The sequence below is a fragment of the Staurois parvus genome, unplaced genomic scaffold (assembly GCF_062004578.1).
Source record: "Staurois parvus isolate SC_StPar_1 unplaced genomic scaffold, SC_StPar_1.0 ptg000159l, whole genome shotgun sequence".
Classification (NCBI taxonomy): Eukaryota; Metazoa; Chordata; class Amphibia; order Anura; family Ranidae; genus Staurois; species Staurois parvus.
This window is the reverse complement of record NW_028317955.1, coordinates 3,839,631-3,859,656: the sequence shown is the minus strand read 5'-3', so window position 1 is coordinate 3,859,656 and position 20,026 is coordinate 3,839,631. Positions and strand designations below refer to the sequence as shown.

General features: G+C 43.9%; 1 protein-coding gene across 10 annotated transcripts in view; it reads left to right on the top strand.

Moving 5' to 3' along the window:
- The window catches only part of PPFIBP2 (PPFIB scaffold protein 2), a 297,974-nt gene that overhangs the window by 116,917 nt on the left and 161,031 nt on the right, over positions 1-20,026 (top strand). The window contains exon 1 of one of the 10 annotated variants that reach the window (XM_089675865.1): positions 810-929. The exons of the other annotated variants lie outside the window; for them this stretch is intronic. The gene's annotated coding sequence lies outside the window, so the exon portion shown is untranslated. Of the gene's footprint in view, positions 1-809; positions 930-20,026 lie in introns of those variants that run through there. 10 annotated transcript variants of the gene reach the window in all.

The following is a 20,026-nucleotide window of genomic DNA, read 5'->3' as shown; positions in this document are numbered from 1 at the left end:
ACAGGTGATCAAATTACACCGAAAGAAAGCTCTATTTGTGTGAAAAAAAGGACGTAAATTTTGTTTGGGTGCAGCATTGCATGACCGCGCAATTATCAGTTGAATTAGTGCAGCGCCAAGTAGCAAAAAGAGGCCTGGTCATTAAGGGGGGTAAATCCTCTGGAGGTCAAGTGGTTAAAAAAAACTTTTTTTAAACAAGCTGGACCAATGTAAGTTTGTAAAACTTGCCATATCTGGAATTCAACTTAAAAAAATGAACAGACTAGATAGGCCACTTAGACTTCTTTTGCCATCATTCTTCTAGATTTCCTATAATGCTGAAACTGTAAGCATTTTGTTTTGGTTTATTTTTTCCCATTGTAAGATAAAGAATGTAAAGTAAAAATTGTAAAACCAATTTGTAAACAAGTTCTATAGGCATCTCTTTGGTGTCATAATTAATGACACATTTATTGACATATTAATAGGCCCATTGATGTATAAATTCTCAAGGTCCACAAGGGGTATACAGGTGCGGAAGCTCAAGTTGTTAAAGTCATCTGTTTTAGTGCTCGAAGTCTAAATTGGCCTTTCCTGGTCTGAATGTCCTAGCAGATCAATTGCAGTGTCTCTCAGGGCTCACAAAGTGTTTAGCCGGGAGGGAGAAGTTACACAGTATATTAGCGTCTTTCCAGTTCCTCTTTTGTGTTTGTGGTCAATGTTCAACAGAACATGCAAGAAGTAAAGAGGCAGGTGATAGGCTGGAGCTGAGCACATGGACTGTAAGAATGCCACTGTTCCTGGATTCTAGAGTAAAAGGACGCTGACTCAGTGCTAGATAGCAGTAGGAAGTTCTCCTTGACACTTGCTTGGAGGAATGGCTGAACAGTGATATGTATACCAGGCAAGAAGTGGCTCCAGATAAGCTCACCACACTAACACTTTAAAAGGTAACCATTTTAATTATGTTGTCTTACTATTGGTGGTTTCATATCACTTGATTCACAGTGGTTTGCTTTGATCTCTTACTGTCAGTATCTATAGGTTATTTGTTTAAAATCATAATGTGCCTCCATGCAAAAAGGCAACTCTACCATTGTCAGAAAAGTTGACATCTAGCATTATTTTTGGACCTCCCATACCTTTGTTTTAGAATGCAGCACAATGTAAATCTCATATTATACAGCAACATATTCAACTTGTGTCCAGAATAGACAGAGGACAGACCAATGGGCCAAATGATAGCTGTAAGGGCTTATTAGAAATAAGGGTACCCTACTATGTACATTGGACTGTGTTCTTATTGTGTAAGAAGCAGAAGGGTGTCTATGGCAGCAGGTTTTTTTCAATAGCCCTCCAGTTGATACACTTTTTGGAGTGGGGGGGTGCAATAGGCAGTAGTGTCCTGGAACGTGAATATAGTATTCGTGCTGTTACATGGACTCAACCACCATTTAGACCCATCATTTATAGAGCACTTGGTGGGATCAAAGCCCTGGCTGAGAACACCTGACCTGTACATTTAGAGGCTTAGAAGCTAATGGTCCCAGACGTCTAGATTACCAGCAAGGCAATTTTGAGAGAAGGGTTTGGTACATTAAAGTTTCTTTCCCTGCCTGCCACCTGTCAGACTTGTAGCACAGAGCCAAGGAAGAGTTTCAGAGCACTTCCTTCAACTCTGTGGTACAGGTCTGACAGGTGCAAGTTGGGTGGGCTGGTGAGTACAATTCATGGAGGGAGGGGAATTTGCATTAGAGGTGTTTTTGTCATGAGTGGAGAGTATTCTATTGGGAGGAGGGGGAAAATATTGCTTGGGATGCACGCTGTACATTACTCACTCCTGACCCCTGCACTCTGTGCGTCATGCATTCCTGACCCCTGCACTCTGTGTGTTATGCATTCCTGACCCCTGCACTCTGTGCGTTATGTATTCCTGACCCCTGCACTCTGTGCGTTATGCATTCCTGACCTCTGCACTCTGTGCGTTATGCATTCCTGACCCCTGCACTCTGTGCGTTATGCATTCCTGACCCCTGCACTCTGTGCGTTATGCATTCCTGACCCCTGCACTCTGTGCGTTATGCATTCCTGACCCCTGCACTCTGTGCGTTATGCATTCCTGACCCCTGCACTCTGTGCGTTATGCATTCCTGACCTCTGCACTCTGTGCGTTATGCATTCCTGACCCCTGCACTCTGTGCGTTATGCATTCCTGACCCCTGCACTCTGTGCGTTATGCATTCCTGACCCCTGCACTCTGTGCGTTATGCATTCCTGACCCCTGCACTCTGTGCGTTATGCATTCCTGACCCCTGCACTCTGTGCGTTATGCATTCCTGACCCCTGCACTCTGTGCGTTATGCATTCCTGACCCCTGCACTCTGTGCATTATGCATCCCTGACCCCTGCACTCTGTGCATTATGCATTTCTGACACCCTACAACGATAAGTGCTCTGGCAATCATAAACTAGTATTGATGCACATTCCTAGGTAATTTGAGCAATAGAAGTGTCTAGTCACTAATCACTGTAGGGTGTAAACCAATCCATCTTAATTCTGTTCAGTGACAGAAAATATTTTAAACTAATTTAAGGTTTTAATTTTGGCACTTTATGGTTGGCATTTAGGGTGTATAAGTACATTCCTTCTAATAAAGGTATTTTTGTAATTTAGTATATGATATATTTTGCTTTTAGATGGTTATTTTTTTCATGGACATGGTCATTTTATTACTATTATTTAATTAGTACTCTGAAGTCAGGGTGTCATCTTCCTTTTATTGTTTTTGTTTTTTTTGTTCAGATGGGATTTCTACATACTTCCCCATTCAAGCTTTTTTTGTTGTCTGTGTCCCCATTGGGGAGATTCACCCTTCTGGCTGTACAGGTGATTTTAGAATTATCACCACATACAACATACATACACTTTATTTTTATTGTGAAAATGCAATTGACAATAAGAGTGGCCTCGACATTTGCCCAATAGGCACTTGGATGGATGGCGGTCAGTCTAGTAGTTAAAAAGAGGAGAGGCTTCAATCAGCAGATTATAAAACATACTACAGTATACTGTAAGTGGAGGGTCATTGGTTAATAATCGTATTTGCTACCACTGGATCATACATACACTTTAAATGCTCTACTGTTTCTTCTGTAAAGTGATTACATTGGAGAATATGTTTTTTTTTCCGCCTGCCTGTAGTTTATAATTTCTTCCTGTGTTTTGTGGTTCTTGTCCATGTGCTCTGATTTTACCTCTGTAATCCAAAGACAAACTGGTAGGCAGGGGCGGACTGACAACTCATGGCTCCCCCGGGCAATAGGGGATCATGGGGCCCCTGTGTCCTTGCCCAAACTCAAAAAAGCCTATGAAAAAGGTACCAGGGGTAACTCATGGGGCCCCCTACTGACCCTGGGCCCTCGGGCGGTGCCCGAGTTTCCAAATGGTCAGTCCGCCCCTGCTGGTAGGTTAGTTGGCCTCACTGAAACCGGCCCAAGATGTGTATGCATGGGCTGGGAAAGCGAACCAGTGCTTTTACTATAACCATATCCATAACATTTTACCATAAGCAAAGTAACCGGTTCACTTTACCGGGGGTACTGTGGTCACCGGAACAGGCACAGATAGGAAATCTCACCAATGGTGAAACATGGCGCTATAAAAACCCAGCAGACCTTCTAAGCTCTCCCAATCAATACTAAGCTTTGGCTAGGGTACCTCTATTTTTCATTTTGCTACTTGAAATGTGCACTGTAGAAGACCACTGCTTTTTCAATTGTTTGCAACTGTGCCAGATTTATTTGTATAGTGGATGAAAAGCAATCCTGTAATACCGGAAAAAGATACCAAGCAAGCACATATATGTAAAAAAAGATAGTATACTTACCTTTGGTAATGCCCATACCGCCGAATTCTGCTCCACGACTGAGAAATGGTTCCATGAACTCTAGAAGGAAATTTACATTTCCAAGAGTGTTGATCTCCTGGGTACCCTGCAGCTCTCACTGACACTTACTGTTGAGCTTCATGGCATTACATGAGAAAGTAGATCTGGAAAGGTCAACAGGAGGAACCACTGAGAGTTGGATTGACACTCCCGGAAGTTCAACTCGGTCAACTCGCAGACTCGCATTGTGAGAAGGAGAAGTAAAGCGCAACCATTGTGTAGAGGGAAGCAGAATATACATATGTAATGTGCAAATGTGGCTCTCCTCACACAGATCAAAGTTGTTTCGGCTGGCCATACATTAACCATTTATTTTCATTCAACCAGTGGGTTGAAAGAAAAAAATGACCCAATTCCCCCATCCATGCATTTGAGGTGGATGGGGAAATCACTCCCACTGAGCTATCATGTTCTGACGGCATGGAGACTTCCCTGACATACAATGATCAGTGCCGCTGGCTATAGCTGGCGGCACTGATCATTTGAGAAATAAAAAGAAAGGCTGGTTGTACACTAGTCAATCGATAGATTCTGCCTATACATGGATGGCCAGCCTAAGACTAATATCATTATTTACACCAAACTGATCTTTCATATTTATATTAGGGCAGCACAGTGCCTAAGTGGTTAGCACTTCTGCCTAGCAGCACTAGGGTCGCTGGTTCAAATCCCAACCATGACACTACCTGCTTGGAGCTTGCATGTTCTCCCTGTGCCTGCATGGGTTTCCTACAGGTACTCTGGTCTCCTCCCACACTTAAAAGACATGTCCCTGGTATGTATGAATGTGAGTTAGGAACCTTAGACTGTAAGCTCCTTGAGGGCAGCGACTGGTGTGAATGTACAACATATATGCAAAGTGCTGCATAAATTGATGGCGCTATATAAGTACCAGTAATAAATAAAAATAAATATTACTGTGTGCTATATAAATCCTGTATGACAGGGATGTCAAACTCCATTTCATCGCAGGCCATTTCGGCATTATGGTTGCCCTCAAAGGGCCGGTTGTATCTGTAAGAATAGATGTTCATAACACCCTACCCCTCCCATTACATCAGATGTCAAGAATCTCAAGCCCTCCTTAACATCAATGTGCACCCCCTTTGGGGGCAGAGCTGGAAAGCAGAAAGTGCAGAGTCTGGAGGATAACCAGAGGAGGAGTGGAGTCATCTACCAGAGTCTGCTGATTGCTGAGACCAGGGGAGACAGAGATGAGGAGGTGCTGCCGCTGCACTGAGAGGTGCAGATTTTGGTAGAGGAGTTCTATTCTTCTTCTCTCTGCTGCTGACTGCTGAGACAAGGTGGGGGCAGACACAACCTGCAGGAGAGGTGCAAGGGCCACATGAAATGGCCTGGAGGGCCGGATTCAGCCTGTGGTCCTTGTGTTTGACACCTGTGCTATATGATAATAAAAATAAAAAAGGACAATGAAAAGACTATACATTCCTTTTATAAATAATCTACCGTATTTTTCGCTCCATAAGACGCACTTTTTTCCCCCAAAAAAAGGGGGGAAATATCAGTGCGTCTTATGGAGCGAATATAAAGCGGCCGGTCCGGTATTTCTGCCGCCTCCATGTCAGAATACCGGGCCGGCCGCTCAGCTGTTCTCTCCTGCAGGGCCATACCTGTTCCTCGCTCCAGCGCTGCACAGTCTTCCCGCGCTGGCTTCTGTGACAGCTGGGTGCCCACTGCGCATGTGCTGCGCTTTGTGATTGATCCGGTGTTTTCTGGGACACATGACAGGTCCCAGAAGGCGCCGGGCCATTCAGAAAGCACAGCGCTTCTCGCGCATGCGCAGTGGGCACCCGGCTGTCACGGAAGCCGGCCCGGGAAGAAGAGGGAAGGACAACTCTGTGGAAGTGGGAGCGGGTACCTGTCAAATTCAGGTACCCGCTCCCCCTCCCTCCCCAAAGGTCAGCAGTCTCTGGTCATTCCCTGCACTGTCTGCAGTCTCTGGTCATTCCCTGCACTGTCTGCAGTCTCTGGTCATTCCCTGCACTGTCTGCAGTCTCTGGTCATTCCCTGCACTGTCTGCAGTCTCTGGTCATTCCCTGCACTGTCTGCAGTCTCTGGTCATTCCCTGCACTGTCTGCAGTCTTGGTCATCCCCTGCACTGTGTCCGCAGTCTCTGGTCATCCCCTGCACTGTGTCCGCAGTCTCTGGTCATCCCCTGCACTGTGTCCGCAGTCTCTGGTCATCCCCTGCACTGTGTCCGCAGTCTCTGGTCATCTCCTGCACTGTGTCCGCAGTCTCTGGTCATCCCCTGTACTGTGTCCGCAGTCTCTGGTCATCTCCTGTATTGTGTCCGTAGTCTCTGGTCATCTCCTGCACTGTGTCCGCAGTCTCTGGTCATCCCCTGCACTGTGTCCGCAGTCTCTGGTCATCCCCTGCACTGTGTCCGCAGTCTCTGGTCATCCCCTGCACTGTGTCCGCAGTCTCTGGTCATCCCCTGCACTGTGTCCGCAGTCTCTGGTCATCTCCTGCACTGTGTCCGCAGTCTCTGGTCATCCCCTGTACTGTGTCCGCAGTCTCTGGTCATCTCCTGTATTGTGTCCGTAGTCTCTGGTCATCTCCTGTATTGTGTCCGTAGTCTCTGGTCATCCCCTGCACTGTCTGCAGTCTCCGGTCATCTCCTGTACTATGTCCGCAGTCTCTGGTCATCTCCTGTACTGTGTCCGCAGTCTCTGGTCATCTCCTGTACCGTGTCAGCAGTCTCTGGTCATCTCCTGTACTGTGTCCGCAGTCTCTGGTCATCTCCTGTATTGTGTCCGTAGTCTCTGGTCATCCCCTGCACTGTCTGCAGTCTCCGGTCATCTCCTGTACTATGTCCGCAGTCTCTGGTCATTTCCTGTACTGTGTCCGCAGTCTCTGGTCATCTCCTGTACCGTGTCCGCAGTCTCTGGTCATCTCCTGTACTGTGTCCGCAGTCTCTGGTCATCTCCTGTACTGTGTCCGCAGTCTCTGGTCATCTCCTGTACTGTGTCCGCAGTCTCTGGTCATCTCCTGTATTGTGTCCGTAGTCTCTGGTCATCTCCTGTACTATGTCTGCAGTCTCTGGTCATCCCCTGTACTGTGTCTGCAGTCCATTGGTTCAGAATATTTTTTTTTCTTGTTTTTCTCCTCTAAAACCTAGGTGCGTCTTATGGTCAGGTGCGTCTTATGGAGCAAAAAATACGGTAATTTATGATATGTACACTTGCAATGTTCCCTAGCCAGTGTTACCGGTGGATTTCACTTGATGCCTGACATTACTTTGTAAATTCTATTTATTGTTCAAAACATGGAACTGTATAGTTGTCATGTCACATCACCAAACGGCAAATATAGTCAGCCGCACGGATCCAGGACGTTTACTCAATAACAACGACAACTTCAACCAAGGTTTCTTGTTCTGAGCTTCACCACGCTTTACACATTGGAACTGCCATTTGCAGAATACTTACATATACAGAACCTGGCTTCATAGAGTTTGTGCACACAAGAAAGTACAGAACCTGCATAAAATCTCCCCGAGGAGCCACAGCTGCTGCCAACAGCCACCCATAGAAAGCAATTACAGGATGCGGCTGTATGCAGGTTCTCACCAGCACTTGCATAGACACATGAATGTGCCACCATGGATGCAAAATGGCATACAGCCGCATCCTGCAATTGCTTTCTATGGATATATAGCACAGCTGTGGCATTAAAAGCCAGAATGTAACATTAAGCCCGGGTTCACACTACAGCGGTGCGTTATATCCCATGTGATTCACACAGCAACCGCACCGCCTTCTTGTACAAATCACATGCAATTTGTATGCAGTGCAATTAGAGCCCTACATTTTGTATGGCTCTATTCGCACCACACCCTAACCAAGAACATGCAGGCCCCTTTTTTGGTCCTTATTAGCACTGTTTGGGTCCTGAGGACACCACATGGTCTATTCTATGTGAGTCGGCCTTAGATACTGGGGTCACTATTACTCATTGTTTATTTTTTGTACCCCTTTCTTTCCTTTTTGATTGATTTTTCATTTCAGTCCGTTACCAAGAGTGTCCCGGTTCACTTTATCTTTCATATGCCCTTTTTGGTCCACACTAGAATCGGATGGCATGGGTATTCACAACTATGCGATCCGATTCTGCACATCGCACCGCGTTTTACGGACCGATATCAGGGTGTTGTTAACATACACACCCACATCAGTTCGTATGAACGGGGTGCGATTGTGATGCGGTTCAGAATTCGCACTGAAAACGCTGCAAATTCCACACCGCATCAGTGTGAACCAGGGCTTAGTCCTCATGCACACTTGCCATTTTTACATTTTGGCTTTTGATGTTTTTTTCTACAGCCAGTAAACCCCCCAGCATGTTATCCTATGTGTCCAAGTACACATAGACTGTAATCAACACTTTTTGACTGGGAAAAAAACCCAGGACTAGTTTTCTAAAGGAGTTTTTTAGCTGTACAAACGCTGTAACGCTGAAAAACGTGGTAAAACGCCACAAAACTGTGTTTTTGGACCCTTTTTTTTACCAAAAAAATGTTTTTTTTTTTTTGGTAAAAACACTGAAAAACGCAAACGTGGAAAAACGATGCTAATCACTGCAAAACGCCGCTAAACGCTAATGCAAAAAAACGCTAAGAAAATCTTAAAAACTCACATTTTTAACATGACTTTACACAGCTAATGTTACCAGCATTGTCAAAATGTCCAGTGCGCATGAGGACTTACAGATTGTCCACAAGTATCACTGAGTAAATACTTCATAACAGTGTATTGTTTCATTGTATTTACAATTTCATTCTGATGTACAGTAGATCAAAACAGTGACCTTTGACCTGCTTATGACATTACTCCTGGAAATCCTGCAAGATAAAGAAGTATTAAAGGCAAAATCAAAAGTTACATATGGTATATGATACAGTCTTTCACTTGCATTAACAAATTAATCTTTGTTTTTTTGAGTTCTCACTTTAACTTAAAGTGGTTGTAAACCCTTACATATACAGTATCGAGTGAAGTGACTGGCCTCAGGTGATACCCCGAGATGAAAACAAATCCTTCTACATAGGTTGTGCCTGTCTATCTACAGCCATCTTTCCCCTACATCCATTCAAAGTGCTGAATTTACACAGGATCTCTCAGCTCTGAAAATCAGGAGGCGGAGAGCTGAAGTTACATTACTGAGAACAGCTCTGAGAGCTGATTGGAGGGAAGGGACACACCCCCTTCACACAGCACACAGGACCAGAGCTTAGGCTGTCAATCACAGGCCTGTCACCATTTTTGTCTTGGTGTCAGGAAAATTTGTTAGAAGTGACGCATGCTTATAGCAGAGGAATAAGACAGCAGAGAGAAATGCTCTGAATTGAAACAAGTACATACTATAGAGGGATATCCATAATGTAAAGCGCTGAGCAAACTGTCGGCGCTATATAAGTCCCGTATAATAATAATAATATGTTTTGTTCCTATTTCATGTCTGAAGTTCATAACCACTTTCACTTTATAATCTGTTGATCCTGCTGTTATTTTTCAACTTCCTTCATTTGTTTAGTTAAAACCTTTTATCCCAAAAAAGAAAAAGAATGTTTCTGTAACTGTTGTTCTATTGGGGAATTCAGCTCAGCGGTAGTCCACGCCAGTCTGAACTGTGTTTTGGGGTTTTTCGGCCAATTTAAACAGAAAACCAGAGTTCCACAAAACAGTTGCCCACACAGGGGATTTTCATTAGCAAAAAAAAGTAACGAAAGATGCCGAGCTACATGGTTCCCTCTTCAGCAGCACTGCTGCTTAGGCCTCAGCCTTGGCTCATGGCTTCTGGTTCCTCCTACCACTTTACACAGTACTTCTGTGTTTCTAGTTGCAGCCTTACTCTAGTACTCTTGGCTCTCTTGGCGCTCCTGGCTCTCCAACCCAATTCAATTGCAACACCTTGCTGTACAGGACCTCTCCCTAGCCTCTCGGTAGGGGTTCTGCTGACATCCCAGACTCTTCCACTCCTCTGAGACCTCCAGATTCCCCTGGACTTACCTAGTTACCTCAGCTCTTCCAGTCCTCCTGTAGGCAGGTGAAGTCTATATTCTCCACTGCAGATGGCTCTCAACTGTAGCAGCAATGCAACCGGGAGAGGAAGTCAAGAAACTGGGCTTCTCTTTGGTTTCCTCGGTCACCAAGAGCAGTGATGCACTGAGCTCAGGTGACCCTGTTGGTCATCTTGGGTCAAGCAGAGTCTTTTTAGGTCCTTGCCTCTGGGTTTTGGGAGTGGCTGGTGCTGGGTCACCCGTCTGTCAGGGACAACAGTAGAAGTAGGGCAAGGTTTCCGTGGAGTAGGGAAAGAGTAGAGACTGTCTACGGTCTCAAGAAGCTTCCCCTTTGTATTGGTCGGGCCAGGCCGCCCTCCGCTTCTCGTGGTAGACACTGTCGGCAGCTCGGGATATACTCACCGCTGTCTCTGCTCTGAACTGTTGTAGTGTCCCGGTCGGGTAAGCCTCCCCGCCAGGCCTGTTTGTACTGTTTGACTACTTCTTCAATACACCATATGTTGGCAAATTCATATTCTGGCCAATGGAATTCATAAATGCTCAAATGTTTAATTCACCTAAAGACGTGTGCAAGATGTTGTTTTAGGTGCTATTTTTCAGCAGCTTTTTTTCTGCCAGGAGAAAAGGTGTTCAGGGGAGTTGAGCAAATGCTGACCATGTATGAGACCTAAAACTGTTTTAAAATTAGCTGGTCAAAATTTTATTTTTTTTTTACATCTTTCTGTAAACAGATTTAATAGAAAAATAGAATAATATTTGCAGACCACTGTTGCCAGAAAAGCAATGTGTTACCTGCGGAACTTCACCCAGAAGGCTAAGATCCGCTTCTTTGCATCCTCCCCCCCTCCTCTTAAATTGTTGGCACTTTTTGTAGGGGTCAAAACCATGGCGATCTGAGTGGAAGTTTGCCACCCCCCTTTCCCCCACAGCCTTCTGGGGCACATCACAGGTCCCAGAAGACTGTGGGACCATTCACAAATCGTAGTGCAGCTCGCTCATGTGCAGTGGGAACCATCTGTGAAGCCACAAGGCTTCACTGCTGTTTTCTCTTACTTAAGATGCCGACACCTGCACCCAAAGCCAATTGAAGAATCCGTGAGGACAACACTGGATCCCTAGACAGGTACAATTAATCCAGAAAGAAAAGATGAATGCAGCAATGTAAAGAGACATCCTTGATAAAAACCTGTTCCAGAGCTCACTGGACCTTAGACTGGGGCGACGGTTCATCTTTTAACAGGACAACGACCCTAAGCACACAGCCCACATAACAAAGGAGTGGCTATGGGCCAACTCTGCCAATGTCCTGAGGTGGCCCAGCCAGAGCCCAGACTTGAACCGGATTGAACATCTCTAGAGACATCTGAAAATGGCTGTACACTGCCACTCCCCATCCAACCTGATGGAGCTTGAGAGGGACTGCAAAGAAGAATGGGAGAAATTGCCCAAAAATAGGTGTGCCAAGCTTGTAGCATCATACTCAAAACGACATGAGGCTGTAATTGGTACTAAAGGGGCTTCAACAAGTATTGAGCAAAGGCTGTGAATACTTCTGTACATGTGGGTTTTCTCGATTTTTATTTTTAATAAATTGCAAAGATTTCAAAACGAACTTCTTTGACGTTGTCATTATGGGGTATTGTTTGTAGAATGTTGAGGAAAAAAATGAATTTTATCCATTTTGAAATACGGCTGTATCATAACAAAATGTGGCAAAAGTTAGGCGCTGTGAATACTTTATGGATGCACTGTAAGTGTCCTTAAATTAAAAGTTAGCAGCTACAGCATTTGTATTTTTCTGGGGGAGACTGGAGCTCCTCTTTAAGTACTGACAAAATTATAGCTAAATAGGCAGGATCATAGTGGAAATATAAATATTACTCTGGGAATCCAGGTATGGGAGCAGAAGTGGTTAAACATATCCCATGTGCTAAATTTCTACCTTTGTGAAAATCTGTGCCTCTTTAACAAAGGTGTCAGTCTTTCAACTAAATTCTCCAATTATTCTGATGTTTATTGACATTATGTATAATCCATCCGAGGAATGCGGCATCATCCTTTGGCTTTATGGTTTTAATGGGTGTGACTTTTGGGTGGAACTAAATTCCAGGGGCGATATCACGCCGCTTGAGTCCTTGAGATATTAAACGCTAACATGGCTCAGCATGATGAAAAACTGATAAACTGTATTGGGTTTGGGTGAAGTTGCCCTTTAATTTAAAAAAATTATACAAAAGGAAAAAAAACACACACAGAGTAACCTCAGCCAACAAAATAATAGGGAACAGTAAATCATGTAGTTTGTGAGACTCGGTGCAAGCATACAGGTATGTCTGTGCAGAGTGATGGATTGTTACATGTTGTATATTCAAAGCAGAGTGCTGCGCTGAATGATTTATAGAGCATTTTCTGTCTCTAACTAAGCCAATCCAAACAAAACGGAGAGAGTGGGTTATAGGAAAGTAAACATAGCATACGGCTTATAGTCAAATCAGGAAAATGTACTTGGTGAATTATGTTCACAGTAAAGTGAGAATAATTTGAATAACACCTGTGGATTTGTTACATGAAATAGCACTAAACATACACCAGGAGAAAAAAAAAATTATATATATATATATACATATATATATATATATATATATATGTGTATATATATATATATATATATATATAAAAAAAAATTTCTCCTGGTGTATGTTTAGTGCTATTTCATGTAACAAATCCACAGGTGTTATTCAAATTATTCTCACTTTACTGTGAACATAATTCACCTAGTACATTTTCCTGATTTGACTATAAGCCGTATGCTATGTTATGTTATATATCCCACTTCCTATAACACACTTTTTTTTACTTTTTTCTGACCTCTGGAATGGATTAATTGGTTTTCAATGCATTTACGAATTCATTTTTAATCATATCATTGTACAGTATTTATGCCTTTAAAGTGCACTTTATAAAGAGTTTTGAACAGATAAAATACTTTTTTTTTTTTTTACTTTTTTCTGACCTCCGGAACGGATTAATTGGTTTTCAGTGCATTCCTATGGGAAACCGCATTTCGGTTTACGAATTTCTTGCAATACAAAAAGTCCCGCAGAACGCATTAAATTCGTAAACAGACTGCCAAAAGAATGGGTACGCCTGCCTTTACACGCACATGAACTTTAATGACATTCCAGTCTTAGTCCGTGTCCCAATACGTTTGGCAATATAGTGTATATACACATCAATATATATACTGTATGTGTATGTGTGTGTGTATATATATATATATATATATATATATATATATATATATATATACTCACTGGTCACTTTATTCGGTACACCTGTTCAATTGCTTGGTAAAACAAATTGCTAATCTGCCAATCACATGGCAGCAACTCAATCCATTTAGGCATGTAGACATGGTGAAGATGACTTGCTGAAGTTCAAATAGAATGCATCAGAATGGGGAAGAAAGGCGTTCTCAGACGGGTTTGTCTGAGTATTTTTAAAAACTGTTGGGATTTTCACACACAACTATCTCTAGTGTTTACAGAGAATGGTCCGAAAAAGAGAAAATCTCCAGTGAGCAGCAGTTTTGTGGACAAAAATGCCTTGATGATGTCAGAGGTGAATGGGCAGACTGGTTGCTGTGACATTCAGATGGTAGGGTCAAAATTTGGTGTAAACAACATGAAAGCATGTATAAACATATATATATTTATTTACAATTTTATATATATACACACACACACAGGGGTTAGAAATACTATATGATTTGCAGATGTAAAAGTGGCGACATGTTTTGCATTGAAAGTGGAAGTGATGTAGTATTCTTCTGCTTCCACTGTGTGATGAGACACCTAGCTAACAACTTGTGACTGAAGTTGGCAATTAATTGCGAGGTACAGTATTAAAGGTTATGACGCCATATACATTTTCAGGGAAAACGTCGTGTGATAAGCATAAGCGCAGTCGACATGGTCAACTGACCGAAAGAGACAAAAGGACATTGTGCAGGACTGTGAGATGGAATAAGAAAACAACTGCTGCAAAAGTGACTGCAGAGCTCAATCTCAGTCCCGTGAAGATAGCTTTCTCCAGATTTTGGTGTTCCCAGATTGGACTCTGTAGTTTAGAGATTTCAAAGTGCTTTTGGAGGGAAGAAATCCCCAACCCAGTGTCCAAGCCTTGTTGAAAACCAGCAGGGTGTGTGTTCAGGTGCACATAGCCCTTATAATGACAAGTTTGGGCATAGCCCAGGGCTCCCATTTGGAGACAGGTGTGGGCTCCTCTTCGGAAACAGAGGTGATCTACTCAAGAGACAACACTCCATGCTGGAGGAGAGATTCTTTGCCCATAGCACTGAGAGAGAGAGTCAAGGTGGCTAAGCCAGTCTGGTAGACTGAGAGAGCTGAGATAACTAGGCAAGACCAGGGAAGTGAAGGAATCTGGAAGTCTCAGAGGAGTAAGAGACCCTGGTGTGCCAGAAGATCACCTATTGAGAGGCCAGGGAGCAGTCTCATGAAGCAGGGTGCTGCAATTCAACAGGCTGAGAGAGGCAGGAGAGATGGGAAATCTGAATGCACCGCTGGGGTACAGTGTGGGCCAGTCTGAGGGACCAGTCAAAAGCCAAGATTAAAGCCTTAGCAGTGGTTTGTTTTAAATATGAAAATCACCTGCATGGGCAACTGTTGGACTAATTCTGTTTAATAAATATGGGCTGGCAAGCCTTGTACCACAGTGTGGAATGCTGTGGACTCACTACAAAAGCTTCTACCACTGGACCAATTACCCCAAATATCACCCCCCAAAAATTTAAAAATATATGCGTTTGTGTGTGTGTGTATGTATGTATGTATGTATATATATATATATATATATATATATATACTGTATATATTTGTATACTCTTACTCAGCCAATCATGCAGGCTTGGGGAACCTGGTGAGGTGGCTGGGAAGGTATGAAATATCTGAGACAATTCTTGGCACATAGTCTTCTCTTCTGGGCATCTGCCCTAGGGATGCTGAACAACTATTTGCAAGGTCTTTGGGCCAAGGAATTGGGGTGCTGCAGATATTTACCCTCCTGGGAGAAAACCCTGAGGCTGCTGGCTCCTAGAGATGTCCTTCTCTGGTCTTGAGGAAGCAGGCTGGAATTGTCCCCTACAAAACAAGTTTTGAGTGAAAAGAATACACAAAAACCTTTCCATGCCTCCACTTGAACCTCAAAAGCCAAGGAGCCATGTCCTTAATTTGGTGTGATCTTTAAGAATCCTGTGCTTCTTCACCATTCCTCCTATTCTTCATGCATTAGTGCAGTAAATCTAGTTAAAGTGACACTAGACAATATATTTTTTCTCCAAAATCAATCCATAGATATCTACTACTTAACGGCCCGGTTGTTTATTTTTCATAAAATTGTTTCTTAATGTGTTTTTCTGCCTCCTTGTAATGTCCTTAGTGGGCTCTCGGACCTCTCCTTCAAACCATATGGACCTCCCATAGTCCATAGCCCCTAGTCCATCTCGGGAGTGAGCTAGAGAGGGTGGCTATATTCCTATTTACAGCAGGACCATGGAGAATGAACGTAGCCGCCCTCTAACAGGAAGTCAGATCACAGCTACAAAAAAAGAAAAGGAATTTGGAGATCTGGAGGAGGCTGAGAGCAATAGAACGTTTTGAGTTAAAAATACATACTTGAATAGAATTTTGTTTTTAAACCGGAGTTTAATGTCACTTTAATGTCAGTAAGTGAGTGGGACCCATTCCATGTACAACCCTGAGACAGAATCACACCTTGAAATGAGTGATCCTGGGACTTCACTGCCAACTCCTAGCTGGTTAGAAACAGAAATGGGAATCATGGCAAGGAGATCTTACTGTTGAATTATTCCAGACTTACAGTGAAGGAAATAAGTATTTGATTCCATGCTGATTTTGAATATTTGCCCACTCACAAAGAAATGATCAGTCTAAAAATTGAATGGTAGGTGTATTGTAACACTGAGAGACAGAATAGCAACAAAAAAACCCCAAAAGAATGTCTAACAAATGATGCACTGATTTGCATGTTCATGAGGGAAATAAGTATTTGATCCCCTTCACAAAACATGACTTAGTACTTGGTGGCAAATCCCTTGTTGGCAATCACAGAGGTCAGACGTTTCCTGTAGTTGGCCACCAGGTTTGCACACATCTCAGGAGGGATTTTGGCCCACTCCTCTTGGCAGATCCTCTCCAAGTCCTTAAGGTTTGGTGGCTGACGTTTGGCAATTCGAACTTTCAGCTCCCTCCACAGATTTTCAATCGGATTAAGGTCTGGAGACTGGCTAGACCTTAATGTGCTTCTTCTTGAGCCACTCCTTTGTTGCCTTGGCCGTGTGTTTTGGGTCATTGTCATGCTGCAACACCCCTCCACGACCCATTTTCAATGCCCTGGCTGAGGGAAGAAGGTTCTCACCCAAGATTTGATGGTACATTGCCCCGTCCATCGTCCCTTTGATGCGGTGCAGTTGTCCTGTTTGGAACGTCCGAAGGACCCAGTACCTCCTGATTTGGACGGATCTACCTTGTGTGGCCAGGGGTCGGGAAGGCAGAGAGTCCGCAAACCAGTGCCCCCTGAGTAGTCGCCTCAGGGGTGCCACTAGTAGCACCTGGGTGTGGGACCCCACTGTGTGAAAATGGCACATGGTCACTTGTTTTCAAACTTTTTCTGCACAGCGCCCTTAGGACCAGGCCTTTTGGCTAAGTTCGGGGCAATTTTTGCTACAGGCTTCAGGGCCTGATCTGTGCACAATTTGGCACAACCACTTTTTTATTTTCTATTTATTTAATTTAACACCTCCCACGTTTTGTCACTTTTTCTTTACTTATGTGTGTGTTTTCCTCACAGGATGGAGGGTGTGGGTCCTTGGGCCTGCTCTGAAGTCTAGGGGGAGGATGTGTGGCCTTTTGGTTCCTTCCTCCCCTGTCCCTAGGGGGTTTTTTCTTCGGAAGAGCCCCCTGACCAAGTACTGGGTGTCTGGCTTCGGCTGGACACAAGGAACGGTGGTCCACCAGGCCTTATGGCCAGGAGGACCAAATGGGAACCTTGTCCCTGTCAGGAGCTTTGTGCCCCGGGGGATCAGGGTAGTGCACTTTTTCGTGTGGTGTTTTGCACTTGCACCTTTTTTGTGAACACTTACGGGTTTTTCGTTATAGTTGCACGTTTGCGGACTTAAAAAAAAAAAAAAAAAAAAGTTGTCCTGTCTGCTATTGAGCCATGCAGTACGTTCAATAATGTGCCCGATAGCTCTTATAATGGGCTGACTGGCTGTGAATTATGTAAATTCCCCTCTGCTAATTTTTACTGGTGAAAGTAGCAATAGTGGTAGAATTTTACTAGCATTATTATTATTGATTTTATTATTATGTGTATTTTTTTTCTTTTTTATTCACATTGATGTCATTCATGTTCTACCCTGTCCAAGCGTCTTATGTCTTTAAGAGTAATTATAGTTGTAGAGCTGTTTAAGTGGGTGGGGGCTTCATAAAATAATGGTGTAGATGAACTGATTGACAGACAGAACAACAAATGCCTCTGGTGAAACACACCTAGAAATACACAGCAGACTGTAAAGGACAGATTTACTATCCTGTTATTGTTTTCTGTATTCATTAGGGTGTTGTGCATTGAACCACACTTGTATCTCCCTCTATTTATATGCCATTGTCAACAGACATATGGAGAAGTCCATCAATTTGGGGATCTTGTGAAGTAAGCTGGGGATTAAAGCTGAAGCATGAGTCTTGTACAGATGTATAGGCTCCTTTCCTGTACTCCCAATTTCACTGCACACTGTGAGCTTCTCACACTGTGTACTAAAAGCTGCAGAAAGTCATACAGAGCCTGCCTCATTTGCTGGCTGGAGAACATCCAGCACCATCTAGCCCTCTCCCCCCTTACTTAATGTATTTTTAAAGCTTTGTTGTGTTTTTTGTTTTTTTTTACTAAAGTAACAAATATGTCATTCTTACCTGCTCTGTGCAATGGTTTCACACAGAGCAGCTCTGATCCTCCTCTTCATGGGTCCGCCACTGGCCCTCCTGGCTCTTCCTCTTCATCTTGTGCACCCAAAGGAAGCCGCAGCCCCCCCTATACTTACCTGAGTATCATCTCTATTCAGCAAAATGCTCGAGCCTCAGCTGTCTCAGGTCGCTCCCTCCTCATTGGCTCCCACTACTGTCAATCACAGCCAGTGAGCCAATGAGGAGAGAGCAGAGTGCGGGGTCAAGCCACATCTGTGTGTGAATGGACACACAGAGCAGCAGCTAGGGAGCAAGTCTGCTCAGGTGGGCTCATAGCAAGCTGCTTGCTGTGGAGGCAGGAGGGAGGGGCCAGGAGCACCGGCACGGGCCCCAAAAAGAGGAGGATCAGAGCTGCTCTGTATAAGACCATTACACAGAGCAGGTAAGTATGACATGTTTATTATCTAAAATATAATCTGCCCTTACAATAACTTTAAGGCTTTACAACCCCTTTAATGTCCCTGGCCTGTCTCTTTCATTTTTTGGATTTCAGTTATTTCCATTATGGAGCATTACAGGTGGGTGTTACCTACAGCCTTCTCCCACCAGCCATGATCTGCCTACATTGCAAAGAGAAGCACAGAGATCCAGTGATGACAACACTGGGTCTAAAATGAGGACCTTTATCTCCCATAATGCAGGTGTGTCTTCTAGTCTGATCAATGTAAGCGGTGTTGTCAGTGTGACGTAGTGGAGGCTTTATTTATTTATTTATTTATTTCAGGTACAGTGGGGCAAAAAAATATTTAGTCAGCCACCAATTGTGCAAGTTCTCCCGCTTAAAAAGATGAGAGAGGCCTGTAATTGGCATCATAGGTAGACCTCAACTATGAGAGACAAAATGAGAAACAAAATCCAGACAATCACATTGTCTGATTTGGAAAGAATTTATTTGCAAATTATGGTGGAAAATAAGTATTTGGTCAATATCAAAAGTTCATCTCAATACTTTGTTATATATCCTTTGTTGGCAATGACAGAGGTCAAACGTTTCCTGTAAGTCTTCACAAGGTTGGCACACACTGTTGCTGGTATGTTGGCCCATTCCTCCATGCAGATCTCCTCTAGAGCAGTGATGTTTTGGGGCTGTCGCTGGGCAACACGGACTTTCAACTCCCTCCAAAGGTTTTCTATGGGGTTGAGATCTGGAGACTGGCTAGGCCACTCCAGGACCTTGAAATGCTTCTTACGAAGCCACTCCTTCGTTGCCCGGGCGGTATGTTTGGGATCATTGTCATGTTGGAAGACCCAGTCACATTTCCTCTTCAATGCCCTTGCTGATGGAAGGAGGTTTGCACTCAAAATCTCACGATACATGGCCCCATTCATTCTGTCCTGTACATGGATCAGTCGTACTGGTCCCTTTGTGGAAAAACAGCCCCAAAGCATGATGTTGCCACCCCCATGCTTCACAGTAGGTATGGTGTTCTTTGGATGCAACTCAGCATTCTCTCTCCTCCAAACACGCCGAGTTGTGTTTCTACCAAACAGTTCTATTTTGGTTTCATCTGACCATATGACATTCTCCCAATCCTCTTCTGGATCATCCAAATGCTCTCTAGCAAACTTCAGATGGGCCCGGACATGTACTGGCTTAAGCAGGGGGACACGTCTGGCACTGCAGGATTTGAGTCCCTGGCGGCGTAGTGTGTTACTGATGGTAGCCTTTGTTACGTTGGTCCCAGCTCTCTTCAGGTCATTCACTAGGTCCCCCCCGTGTGGTCCTGGGATTTTTGCTCACCGTTCTTGTGATCATTTTGACCCCACGGGGTGAGATCTTGCTTGGAGCCCCAGATCGATGGAGATTATCAGTGGTCTTGTATGTCTTCCATTTTCTAATTATTGCTCCCACAGTTGATTTGTTCACACCAAGCTGCTTGCATATTGCAGATTCAGTCTTCCCAGCCTGGTGCAGGTCTACAATTTTGTTTCTGGTGTCCTTTGACAGCTCTTCGGTCTTCTCCATAGTGGAGTTTGGAGTGTGACTGTTTGAGGTT